Below are 13,594 nucleotides of genomic sequence, written 5' to 3' on the forward strand. Positions count from 1 at the left end.
CTCGTCTGACCACAGAACAGTCTTCCATTTTGCCACACTCCATTTTAAATGATCCCTGGCCCAGTGAAAACGCCTGAGCTTGTGGATCTTACTTAGAAATGGCTTCTTCTTTGCACTGTAGAGTTTCATCTGGCAACGGCGGATGGCACGGTGGATTGTGTTCACTGACAATGGTTTCTGGAAGTATTCCTGAGCCCATTCTGTGATTTCCTTTACAGTAGCATTCCTGTTTGTGGTGCAGTGTCGTTTAAGGGCCCGGAGATCACGGGCATCCAGTATGGTTTTACGGCCTTGACCCTTACGCACAGAGATTGTTCCAGATTCTCTGAATCTTCGGATGATGTAATGCACAGTTGATGATGATAGATGCAAAGTCTTTGCAATTTTTCGCTGGGTAACACCTTTCTGATATTGCTCCACTATCTTTCTGCGCAACATTGTGTGATCCTCTACCCATCTTGGCTTCTGAGAGACACTGCCACTCTGAGAAGCTCTTTTTATACCCAATCATGTTGCCAATTGACCTAATTAGTGTTAATTGGTCTTCCAGCTCTTCGTTATGCTCAAATTTTTCCAGCCTCTTATTGCTACTTGTCCCAACTTTTTGGGGATTTGTTGACACCGTGAAAATTTGAATCAACGCATTTTTCCTTTAAAATGATACATTTACTCGGATTAAACGTTTGATCTGTCATCTACGTTCTATTACAAATAAAATATTGACATTTGCCATCTCCACATCATTGCATTCAGTTTTTATTCACAATTTGGAATCCGGTTTGTACAAATCCTTCCGTGGAACCCTTCTTCCTTACTTACGTGAGGCCCTCCAGATGGGATTCGAAATGGGTAGCTTCCCAGCAGAAATGCTCTTCGCAGTCATAGTGACTATCCTGAAACAAGGTAACTCACCTGACTCTCCACAAAACTTCAGGCCTATCTCTTTACTAAACACCGACGTAAAAATTTATGCTAAAGCGCTGGCTAACCGCTTAGCACCCATTCTACCATCATTGATTAACTGTGACCAATCAGGCTTCATCCAAGGTAGACAAATTATAGGGAACACTAGAAGAGTCATGAATATAGTAGAGAAGGCATTTGACCGCATTAACTGGTCTTTCGCATTCTCTGTGCTCCAGATCATGGGACTCTGTGGCCCTTTCCTGGGGGCAGTGAAAGCCTTATTTAGCAACCTCTCGGCCCATGTATATGTTAATGATACCTTGTCCTCTTCATTTACAATTAATAATTGCACCCGACAGGGTTGGCCCCTTTCCCCCCTCATATTTATCATGTCCATAGAACCTTTAGCACAAGCTATTCGCCTCTCTGACCAAATAAAAGGGATAGACATAGGCAGAAGAACCCGCAAACTCTCTCTATATGCAGACTATGTCATATTCACTCTCAGCTTCCCAGATGAATCATTATCTACAGTAATGGAGATTATTCGACAATTTGGAGAACTCTCCTATTACAAAGTTAATGAAAAGAAATCCCAAGCCATCCCTATTAATATAAAGACCACTTTCCTGCTTAAATTACAATCCAGTTTCAACCTAGACTGGCATTAAGGGTCCATTCACACGTCCATGTGTGTTTTGCGGATCCACGGATCCGCAAAACACGGACATCGGCGATGTGCGTTCCGCATTTTGCCGGCACTTAATAGAAAATGCCTATTCTTGTCCGCAATTGCGGACAAGAATAGGACATGTTTTATTTTTTTTTCAGGAACGGAATTGCGGACCCGGAAGTGCGGATCCACAATTCCGGATCCAGGCAGCACATCGTGCAGCCCCATAGAAATGAATGGGTCTGCAATTCCGTTCCGCAAAATGCGGAACAGAATTGCGGACGTATGAATGGACCCTAACAGATTATTAAATAAGTTCATCTGGACTCCCAAGATACCTCGGATTGCACTTAAACTACTGGAGAAGCATAGAAGGGTGGGTGGTCTAGGGCTCCCTAACATATTATGTTGATTATTACCTTGCCACCCACATGAGCTTTATGAGAGAATGGTGGAAAGGAGACTTGCAACAACACTGGTTCCACATAGAATCAGCTGTTTCTCCAGGCCATAATTTAAAGGCTCTGCTCATTGCCGCTCTTGATCCTACACTTCCAATTGGAGCCCTCCCAAGCTTTCTCCGTTCTTTGACATCACTGGAGAATCTTCCACTCCAAAACTTCCAAATCAAAGCTTTCCCTCCACCCATATGCTCCATTGGAGACACTGACTTTCTTTATTCCTGGCTTAGAGGTTACTAACTGGATAAATAGCGATCTAGCTCAGGTATCACAACTCTTTGATTCATCCCAACTAAAGCAATTCTTTCTATACATGAACCATACCATATAACTCACAAGGATTTTTACATGTATCTTAGAACGAGACATTTCTTTCAAAACAGCGACTCCCTTATGGTAGACGCATGCAAAGAGATTCTAGATCTTTGGAATACCAAAGGTTCCTCGCTGAACAGCTTAAGACATATTTATGATATGCTTGACCCCAAACACAAATTTGCCAAGTCAACCCCCTTCCTCTCATGGGAAAAGTAGTTAGGCAAAAAATTCTTAGATCTTAGCTGGACATCCTCACTCTCTTTCATTTGTGCATCATTTACCAGTGTCTCCCATTATGAAGTGGCTATCAAGACGATGCTCAGATGGTATCTCACCCCGGATAGATTGAGCCATATTTACCAGGGCACTTCCAACCTACGGTATGTTGGAGAGGCTGCGGGGATAGAGGATCCGTCCTACACATCGTCTGGTCATGCCCCAAGCTCCAAAATATCTGGGAAGCTAGCTTTACTCTCCTTTCCTTTATCACTGGAGTCCGGTAGTCCATCCACAGAATCGGCTTTATTATTTCATTACATTACAAACTTCCCGATTAAAGCACGCATAGTCATGGCTCACATTCTGTTGTCCACCAAGCTAGTCATAACGAGGTACTGGAAATCCTCAACAGTCCCCCGATTAGAAGAGGTGGTTGACTTGGTAAACACCTCTTGTGCATACGAGAAAATGATTGCCTATATGAACCATACTTATTCATGCTTTGAGACATCTTTGAGATCTTGGCTAACGTCTACTTATGCAGTAATACCTAGCCAATAAAGCTCTTGGTATTTTCCAATAACTCAAGATCGCTGAGAATTCCTAGATTAAATGTTGTATTCTTTTACGTTTCTTTTCCATGAAACAAGTCTGTTGTAGTTTATAAATCTTAAATAGAACGGCTATTATTGGTATATCATTAATGTAGAAAAACTCTTGCACATTTACTTGATGTATAGTAAACGATATACTACTGAGATGTTTTATGGATTTGTGTAATGTTTCCATTACTTCAAAAACCCAATAACAAACTATTGTCTTAAAAAGCCAAGTAACCTATCAGTATGTTTTTGGAGTATGAGAGGAAACCACAGTACCTGGAGAAAGCCGACACAAACACAAGGAGAATATACAAACTCCATTCAGATATTTTCCTTGGTAGGATTTGATGTATTTTGAAAAATAAATTAAGCTAATGGGGTATCTTAGTCATTACATGGGTGTCCAGGATTAGTAAAACATAACTGCTTTCTTTCAAAAACTGCCACACCTGTCCGTGGGTTCTGTGTGATATTGTAACTCAACTGTATTCACTTGAATGGAGCTGAGCTGCAATACCACAAGGACATATGTGGTGCTTCCACAAAATAGTGATAGAGGTTTTCCATATACCTGCGTCCACAAAATTACTGCTTGAGGGTGATATACCAGCTTCAACTAACAACTGATTGAGGCCTGCTATATATCAGCTTCCACAAAATAGTGATAGAAGTTTTCCATATACCTGTATCCACAAAATACAGATTGCGGGTTTTCCATATACCTGCGTGCACAAAATACAGATTGCAGGTTTTGATAACCTGCTTCAACTAACAACTGATTGAGGCCTGCCTTATATCAGCTTCCACAAAATAGTGATAGAGGTTTTCCATATACCTGCGTCCACAAAATTACTGCTTGAGGGTGATTTACCAGTTTCAACTAACAACTGATTGAGGCCTGCCATATATCAGCTTCCATAAAATTGTGGTAGAGGTTTTCCATAAACCTGCATCCACAAAATTACTGCTTGAGGGTGATATACCAGCTTCAACTAACAACTTATTGAGGCCTGTTATATATCAGCTTCCACAAAATAGTGATAGAGGTTTTTCATATACCTGCGTCCACAAAATTACTGCTTGAGGGTGATATACCAGCTTCAACTAACAACAGATTGAGGCCTTCCATATATCAGCTTCCACAAAATAGTGATAGAGGTTTTCCATATACCTGCGTCCACAAAATTACTGCTTGAGGGTGATATACCAGCTTCAACTAACAACTTATTGAGGCCTGTTATATATCAGCTTCCACAAAATAGTGATAGAGGTTTTTCATATACCTGCGTCCACAAAATACAGATTGTGGGTTTTGATATACCTGTTTCAACTAACAACTGATTGAGGCCTGCCATATATCAGCTTCCACAAAATAGTGATAGAGGTTTTCCATATACCTGCGTACACAAAATTACTGTGTGAGGGTGATATACCAGCTTCAACTAACAACTGATTGAGGCCTTCCATATATCAGCTTCCACATATACTGCTCTTCTCTAGGGACTTTGGCACAGGGTCATTTTGAAAATGACAGGCATAGAAAGGGGCAGGCTGTTTCACAGGGGTAGTAGGGGTTGGGCAGGTTCACCAGGCCGGAGCCTAAGTGGGAAGTTGGAGAAGGTGCGTGCGATTATTTCGAAGGACACACCAGAGTTGGTTGAGTGGCTCACTCAGCCTTCCTTGTATATGCTTGATAGGCTGCTCCAGCAGAAACGCGCTGTTAACAATTACCTCTACAAAATCTGCGGCAGGACAGGTTCTAGGGAGCTTGGTTTCTATTCACCACGCCAGTGGCTGCTCATGCGCGACGCATGCAGACTTCTGCAGCCATTTGATGAGATCACCAAACTGGTCAGTCGCAGCCAGGGCACCATCAGTGACATCATACCTTATGCCTTCTTTCTGGAGCGTGCATTGCGTCGTCTCATTGATCAAGCAGTCGAGGAGCAGGAGCAATACTGAATGAATTCTCAGGGGGCTACTCAATCTGAAACAAGTTAGCAGGATTCTGAAGAGGAGTCAGAGGAGGATGGTGGCTAGGGGGAGGAGGAGGAGCAAGAAGAGCAGGCTTTAAACTTTTCGTGGATCCCTGGTGTTGTCCTTGGCTGGGGGGAGGAGACCGAGGAAAACATTCTCCTGGGCGATGAGCAGGAGCTTCCAATTTAGTGCAAATGGGGGCCTTCATGCTCCAGTGTTTGAAGAGGGACCCCTGTATAAAAAGCATAAAGGTCAAGGACCTGTACTGGGTGGCAATTTACTTAGACCCCCGATACATACACAAAATGGCGGACATATTACCATCATCACAGAGGGCTATCAGAATGTAGCATTTCCAGGCCTTGCTGAGAGAGATGCTGCATTCTGGTGTTGTGGGCACTGGAATTTCCACCCACAGCGAAACAGTACCAATCCTACCGCGCCTGCAAAAAGAGGGCGGTTTTAAGATGTGTTGGTCACTTCGGATATGAGATCATTCTTGCAGCCAACCCATCGACAGCCGCCCTCAATACTGAACATCTCCAGATCTTACCACACATTAATTACTATATCATTTGTGTCAGTAAAAGTGGAGAGGGTTCTTTAACAGTACATATATATGTTAGTAAGGCTGAAGCTCAGCCTGCATTTGTGGGAGGGGCTTGAGCCTATATCAGCCCCTCTCACCCTCACATGGCAGGCGTTCCGGTCATCGACTTCCGGGTAGGAGAGTCGCATCTGCTTGCCTCTGTCGTCCGGCTGCTTCACGCTGCAGCTCCGCGTGCACGGGGGTAAGTTTGAGGGCATCCTCTTCGCACCCCAGTCAACAGGTAACGACCCACTGTATCACCAATGCCGCGGCCGGTGGCGTGCGTTCCACCAGAGTGATTCATGGGCGGCCAGCAGCCTGCCTCCTGGTCCTGTTTTCTCACGGTTGCCGACCACCGCTTGCCGCCTGGCTCACGGGGGGGTTCTCGGGTGTCGCCTGCCACATCCAGTGCCTTGAAAAACAACTGTGGTGGTGGCTCACTCCTAATTACCTATGGTAAGGTGCTACCAACCCAAAAAAGAGGATACCCTACCTCTCAGGAGTAAATTGGGGAATAAGAAGTATATTGGGCGAGCACTCTAACATGAAAGACACACATTTAATCAGATAAAATGTCAATCAAAATAAAACAATTACATAAAATACATAAAATACATCAATAATGGGGACTCATAGGTCTATGCACAAGAGGCTGAACTTATGGTACTAAGTGTACCTAATACCTAATAAGGCCCTATATTATGTCCTTTTCCAGCAAAGAGGTTGTTTCTTTAATTTGTAAATGTCTCTATGACGCTAGAGTGGTTGTTGTGTGGTCCACAGATAGTGTCATTTGCATGAAGCAGCCAAGTCCTAATATTCCTCATAGGAATGATCAATGCCGTTTAAATGCAGTCCATTAGTTGGTCAAGATGAGGGTAGTGTTCAATCCAAGTATGAATAATAATATTCTCGGCTTGTCAGCCGCTTACCTCACCCTTTCAGGGATAGTCTGCGTGTGTCCGTGGTGTTTGTCAGAGGGCGGACAGTGCAGGAGGCTCCGGCGTCTCGCGTCACACTCCTCGATAGCCGCGCTTGTCAGTTCTCGCGGGATCGTACTCACGTGACTCGCTATTTCGTCCGGTGATGACGTCGTATCGAAAATTCGGATCTTCAGTCTTCCGAGTACTGTAATAATGTCTGCATGGCCATGCGACTAATTTCGACAGGTGTATGGCGTTTAACCAGACGCGTTTCGGGAAATGTAGCTTATCCCTTCCTCAGTACGCCCAGGTCCTCCTTGCCTATTCACCTTCAATTGGTACGTGGGTCTCCTCGCACCTTTCAACCAACTGACAGTCGCCCTGTCTGTTCTTGCACAGCCTACGGGGCCACTCTTCCACCTGATCCTCAGGTTCCTTCCACCCTCTTTGTCCACCTGACTCACAGGTCCGTTATGTAATGCCCTTCGTGGGCCGCTGCTATGCCCAGCTTCTGTCTCATGGCAACGCGCCATCTCTCCTTTGTGCCACCTGGTACGCTCAGGTGGCCTTCTTCTGTCAATGACCAATCTGATACACTCGGATAGTTTATTCGACTCCAGGGGTGCGCCCCATCCTGGCCAGTTCGCCTGGCTCAACAGGTCTGAGGTCATCCCTCATTCTGCACTCTCAAGTTTCACCTGTCTCCCTTTTTTTCAGGTTATATCCTATTCCCAGGTTCCAGTCAGTCCTGTAAGGTAAGTACTCACTGGCATCCTCGGCGAGCCCTATGGGTCGATGTCTCTCAGTTAATTTGATTTTTCCTTTATCCGGCCAGGTCGGGTTTTTCTGCTAGTCCGTGTTACGGGTTCTGTATTCGGGTACGTGTATATCTTCGCCCTCACACCTTCTCGGTCATTTTACTCCATCACCCTCTCTTTTTTTTTTATTATTTGTCACACAATTTATGTTTCAACAGATCAATCATGTCTCAGGCCTCGGGTATAGATGACAGCCTTTCTGTCTCTGAAACAGTTGTTTCAGGCCAAGCCGGTCCATCGTCTCTGAGAAGTTGGACCATTCCAAAGTTACTGGCGGAGCTTGACAGGAGAGGCATCCCGCATCCAGCCTCCGCCAGAAAGGCAGAGCTATATAAGCTCCTCATGGTCAGCCCAAACTCCTCCAGGGTTCAACCGGGCACATCATCTATCCAGCTCTCGCTGGTGCAGCTACAGTCCACCTTGAACTTACTGGTCGACTCGGTGGCTGACGTCTGGGCAAGAGTATCGGAACTGGAGTTCCGGCCACCCGTGGCACCCCCGGCACCAGTCCCACTGGCCACACCTTCCACTTCGGTTTGGCTGACACCAGGTACACCCAGGCCTATTCCCCAGGTGGCCCCCTCACATTTTATCCCTGACAATCTCAAAAGAGACATTCTGGCAGGGAAAGACGTTAATCTGGCATCGGTTCTCATAGCCGCCCAAGATGTACCCGAAAACAGGGTAATCAATTGTGGGGATGTGCCTGTGGTCCTCAGGGCGAAGGACTCTCGAGTTAACCGCAAATTATCCATTCCGGAGTTTGTCCTGGCATTCAGCCTCTTTAGGGACATTGTCTGCACCGCACAACCGCAGAGAAGAGAAGAGCTGGACAGCTACTTGTACCTGGTCACTGACCTGGGTCACAAGTATGGAGGTTCAGCCTTCTACGACTACCATCGTTCTTTCTCGGCAAAAGCGGCGGCAGCTTTGGCGCAGTTTCAGTATGTCACCAGCTGGGCCTCCATTGACACAGAACTATTCTGCCGTCACTTCGCGGGGCTCAGGGAACGCACCTGCGCGATGTGCCAATCCATTTTTCATTCCTCTGAATGGTGCCCAAATACCGCCCACACGGCTCAGGACAGGGCTCTCCCGGGGTCCTCCGGGACCCAGCAGGCCACCCCCTCCACTGACAAGCTCGGCCGGCCCATCTTCTACCTGGGAAGGAGCCAGATCTGCAATAATTTCAATTCAGGTGGTTGATCCTATGGCAGTTGCAGATCTCTCCCTGCTTGCTCCTTGTGTTTTAGGGCTCATCCTCGTTCCTCCTGTCCCAAAAAGGCGCCTAAAGGATCCTAACTAGCCGACATTAATGTGGACCTCTTGGCGGCTCTCCTTCGGGACCACCACGATCAGAACTTCGTGGCGTTCCTGTTGGCAGGCTTCTCGGAAGGGTTCCACACCGGGCTCATTGCACTACCGCAGGTCCCTTGGGAGGGCAGGAATCTTTTATCAGCCACCAGGGACCCAACAGCAACAAGCGAGTTAATTCGGTCTGAGGTAGAAAAAAGTTTCCTTATACAGTAGGTCCCTTTCAATCCATACCCTTTCTTTCATGGCGCGTCAACCCTATCGGCCTGGTGTCCAAAAAAAAACACTAATAAAAAAAGGCTGATCTATGACCTGTCCACCCCTCGTGTTTCTGCTATTTCTAGCCTTAATTCTCTCATTTCTTCGGAAGAGTTTGCCATGAAGTATTCCTCCACAGACGTCGCCATACGAGCCATTTTGTTGTATGGCAGAGGTGCTTGGTTGGCAAAGGCGGACATTGTCGATGCTTTCAAGCTCCTCCCCATCCAACCTCAGTTGTGGCAGTACTATGGCATCTAGTGGGCCGGCCAATATTACTTCGCCAACAGGCTCACTTTCGGCTCTAAAAGTAGCCCCTGGTTGTTCGACCAGTTCGCCAAGGCGCTACACTGGATCTTGGTCTATCACGGCGGCCTGCAGATGGTCATACATTACTTGGATGACTTTCTGATCGTTGAGGGCCCGCAGGGCGGATCTGGCATTCTTGCCACCCTCCTTCAGATGTTCGCCAGTCTAGAGGTTCAGGTCGCCCAGGCCAAGACTGAGTGTCTCGTCACTAGGGTCTCATTCCTGGGCATCATCCTAGATTCCGTCAACTTGCAGGCCAGCCTCCCGGAAGAGAAACTCGCCCAGTGCCGAGAGGTCATTTCCCACGCTGCCTCCCCTTGGTACTTCACAAAGGTCGAGTTACAATCTCTTCTAGGCTGGCTCAATTTCGTCTCTAGGATCATGCCCCAGGGCAGGATGTTCGTGTCGAGGCTACTCCAGCTTCTTCCCTTGGCGCCCGACCAGGACAGCGTCATCCATTTGGACGGCCATGCAATGGCAGACCTGGCCATGTGGGAGTTGTTCCTCTCCCGGTGGAATGGCATCTCCCTCTTCGTCCCTCCATGGTCACCCTCCTACCCTACTATCTTTTCGGATGCTGCCGCATCCTGCGGTTACACAGACATTTGGGGTCGCCATTGGCCCACGTCTGTCCTGGAGGATGCCGAATCCATCTGCACCTCCTCCCTGTTGGAGTTATACCCCATTGTCGCAGCCACTCAGGCCTGGGGTCGTCACTGGGCCAACACGCCGGTGATGTTTGTCACCGACAATCAGGCTCTAGTTTACATATTAACCAAGGGTAGGGCTAAGTCCCCAAAAATTATGTCACTTTTGCGCTGGCTGGTCTGGCTTGGCCTTTCTCACAATTTCCATTTGCACTGCAGCCACATTCCAGGCCAGCAAAACATTGCGGCAGACACATTATCCCGGTTTGATTTCCCCCTCTTTTTTCAGGTCATGCCCGAACCCGATCCGCTCAGATGTCCCACCCCGGCATTCAGTTCCCTAACCATGGACTATGTGCCCTCGTCTCCTCAGCAAGGGACCTGGCACAGCAGTCCCTCGGCCCAAATACAGCCAGGAACTACCAATCGGGTCTGACAACCTACCAGGATTTTTCCAGTCTGCACCCACATGGCGAGTTAGTGGACATCCCGTACATCATGGCCTTTATCGCCCAGTGTCATCACCATTCACATCTCTCGCAAAACACCATCAAGTTGTACCTTGTGGGCGTCCAACACCACACCATGCTCTGCAACCTGGGAGGGGGCTTCATTTTTTCAGAGCATGCGGTCAAGACCACCTTGCGTGGGGTCCAGAAAGGCAGGGTCAATCCCCCGTCCCGTAGACAGGCGGTCACAGGCGAGATGTTCCGGAAGATGTCATCAGCCCTTGATGGCGACCCTTTTGGGCCCTTCTCCAGCTTGGTCATCAAAGCTGCTATGTACCTGGGCTTCAATGGGTTCCTTAGGCCAGGTGAATTCACTTGCAGTTCAGCTGGGTGCAGCGGTCTGTCAAAAGAGTAACTAGTGTGGAACCAGGGCCACTATACGCTTAAGTTGGTGTCCACTAAGACAAGCCAGACAGGTCCCTCAGTTGAGGTAAAATTCTTCCAATCTGGCAATAAGTGGTGCCCGGTACAAGTCTTCAGGCAGCTCATGCACGCCATCCGTGAAGCTCCCACTAACAGCCCACTGCAACCTCATCTGAATGGCCCTCTCACCGCTGCGCAATTCACGTGCCACATCCGTACACTTGCCTCAGGCTTAGGGTTCGACCCCAGCACTATATCTGGCCATTCCTTCCGCATCGGAGCTGCATCCGCAGCTTCCAAGCACAGGGTCCCTGCTCATGTCATCCGGAGAATGGGACGCTGGCGCTCGTCATGTTTCACCAGGTACATACCTAACCCGCAGGTAGAAATTTCGTGAGCTTTTCAGTCTCTGGTTTTATGAATTAATAAAGTCCTTGAATTAACTAACTTGGGTTTCCTTTTTGCCCCCTTATAGGCTGCTCTCGTACCCGGCTCCAGGCACAACTCAGCCGGTTAGGTTTCGAGACGGGCACGCCTGCCTGAGTCCAACTTTTAGCCACGCTCACAAGTTAGTAAGGCTGAAGCTCAGCCTGCATTTGTGGGAGGGGCTTGAGCCTATATCAGCCCCTCTCACCCTCACCTGGCAGGCGTCCCGGTCATCGACCCACCCGCCCATTCCCCTTATTTTCTAATCTTCTCCTTCAGGGCAGCCCCCTTATAAGCTGCTCTCGTACCTGGCTCCAGGCACAACTCAGCCGGTTAGGTTTCGAGATGGACATGCCTGCCCGAGTCCAACTTTTAGCCACGACCACAAATATATATATATATTATACCTGTTGTACACTATTTTGGTACATAAATGGTATAATTGCATCGATACGAACTGGAGTGGGAACATGTGGAGTACACCTCCAACAATTACACATACTAACCATGCATGAGTTAAGGGATTATCGTATTTTGGATTTTCTGGACTACTGAATGTTTTGAAGCACCGTTTGCTAGATATGACTATACAAGTATATATGTCCTTATTGACCCAAACACTAGCGATCCCACAATCCTATTATGGTGCCACTGCAGGGTACTAGGTATGGGCAAACTGGAAGTATTGGAAGGAAGTTAGGTCTCTACAGGAATCCATAGAAATGCATGACGTCACATTGAAGTTCCCCTTGGAATTACAGTACCTGCTGGCTTCTAAGCACTCAGGCCGCCGGGAGGAAAAGATGAAGATACCAGGAGAGATGTTCCTAGGAGAAGGAAAAACAGGTGTCAATCATCCTCTAACATGTCTGTCTGTCTATCCATTATCTATCTATCTTTTTAGCCTTCAAAAGGGTTTGTTTCATGTGTATTGTAATGCAGCAAATTTGTAAAGGTTCAATTTATGCTCCGTTTTTTATGGTCACCTATGAAAGCTTAAAACACCTAACCCTAACTTCACACTTGAGCGTTTTACAGCGCGTTCCTACGCGCAACACATGAAAACCAATGCTTCCCTATGGGGCTGGTTCACATTTTCGCGTTTTACAGCGCGTTCAAACGCCCGACGCATAAACAAGTTCAGGAGCTTTTTTTTGGGGCGTTTGACGCGCGTTTTGGCCCATAGACTTCAATGGGAACGCGAAACGCTTGAATTTGGCGCGCTTTTGACACAGAAAATGAGCGTTCGACTGCGCGTTTTGGATTTTGCTACATGCGGGAAAAGGCTCAACACCGGGTGCAAAGCACAGTTTTGTGGAGAGAAGCCAGCATGGAGGAGTCCGGCTGTGACACAGAGACCCTCATCAGGCTGGTGCAAGCCAAACGCTGCCTGTATGACACACAGGATGGCAGCTAGTAAAAAAATAAGAGGAGCAGGCAGCAGGCCTGGGAGGATATTGGCCAAAGCATCTGGCCAGATTGGACAAGTTTCACCAAGACAGTGAAACAGGGAAAAGGTATTTCCATGTGTGTTGTAAAGTGAAAGTAAACTCCTTGTGTGCAGTGGTGTCCCAACTATATGTAATAGCCCTGGCCAGATCTACCTGTAGCCCTCCAGCTGTTGTCAAACGCCACCTCCACAAATGCTGCCCTGTATTTTACTTGCTGGAGCCTGTGCAGGCATGCATGGAGTTGGATTTTAGCAACAGCTAGAGGGAAGCAGCCTCACCATCCCTGTTCTTGTATATGGGCACTCAGTGGCCTTAGTTTACAAAGAATGATGTGCACATTACATGTTGTATAGTGTCCCTCACCCCTTTAGTTTTTAGTACTGTCCTGGTTCACCCTCCCCCACATTCTGGTACAATGCAATGGCCCAGTATGTTCATTTTGCAGTGGTTCCACTGTCTTGTGCCAGACAGCGCTCTTTCTCAATCCGCAAATGTGGTGGCATTTTTAAATTTAGGCCGAAGTTTGGGCTGAGGGATTTTAATCCGAAGTTGTTATTGATATTGTGTACATTTTAGAATTTACACTGTTTGTGGGCTATGGGTGGGCAGGCATATGTGAGGTGCTTCTAACGTGCCAGTATTGGGCACCTTGATGGGATCCGTTATTTCACCCACATTGGCTTTTATTCTACTGGCCGAGTATTGGGGAGTTAAATGGGACCCATGATTTTGCCCACATTTTTAAACACTTGTTAATAATGTGCGACTAGTGATGGCCACTATAGGGGCATCCTCAAGGGGCACTATATATAGGTGAAAAATCCGAAATGC

This window comes from Bufo gargarizans, chromosome 5 (genome assembly GCF_014858855.1).
Source record: "Bufo gargarizans isolate SCDJY-AF-19 chromosome 5, ASM1485885v1, whole genome shotgun sequence".
Lineage (NCBI taxonomy): Eukaryota > Metazoa > Chordata > Amphibia > Anura > Bufonidae > Bufo > Bufo gargarizans.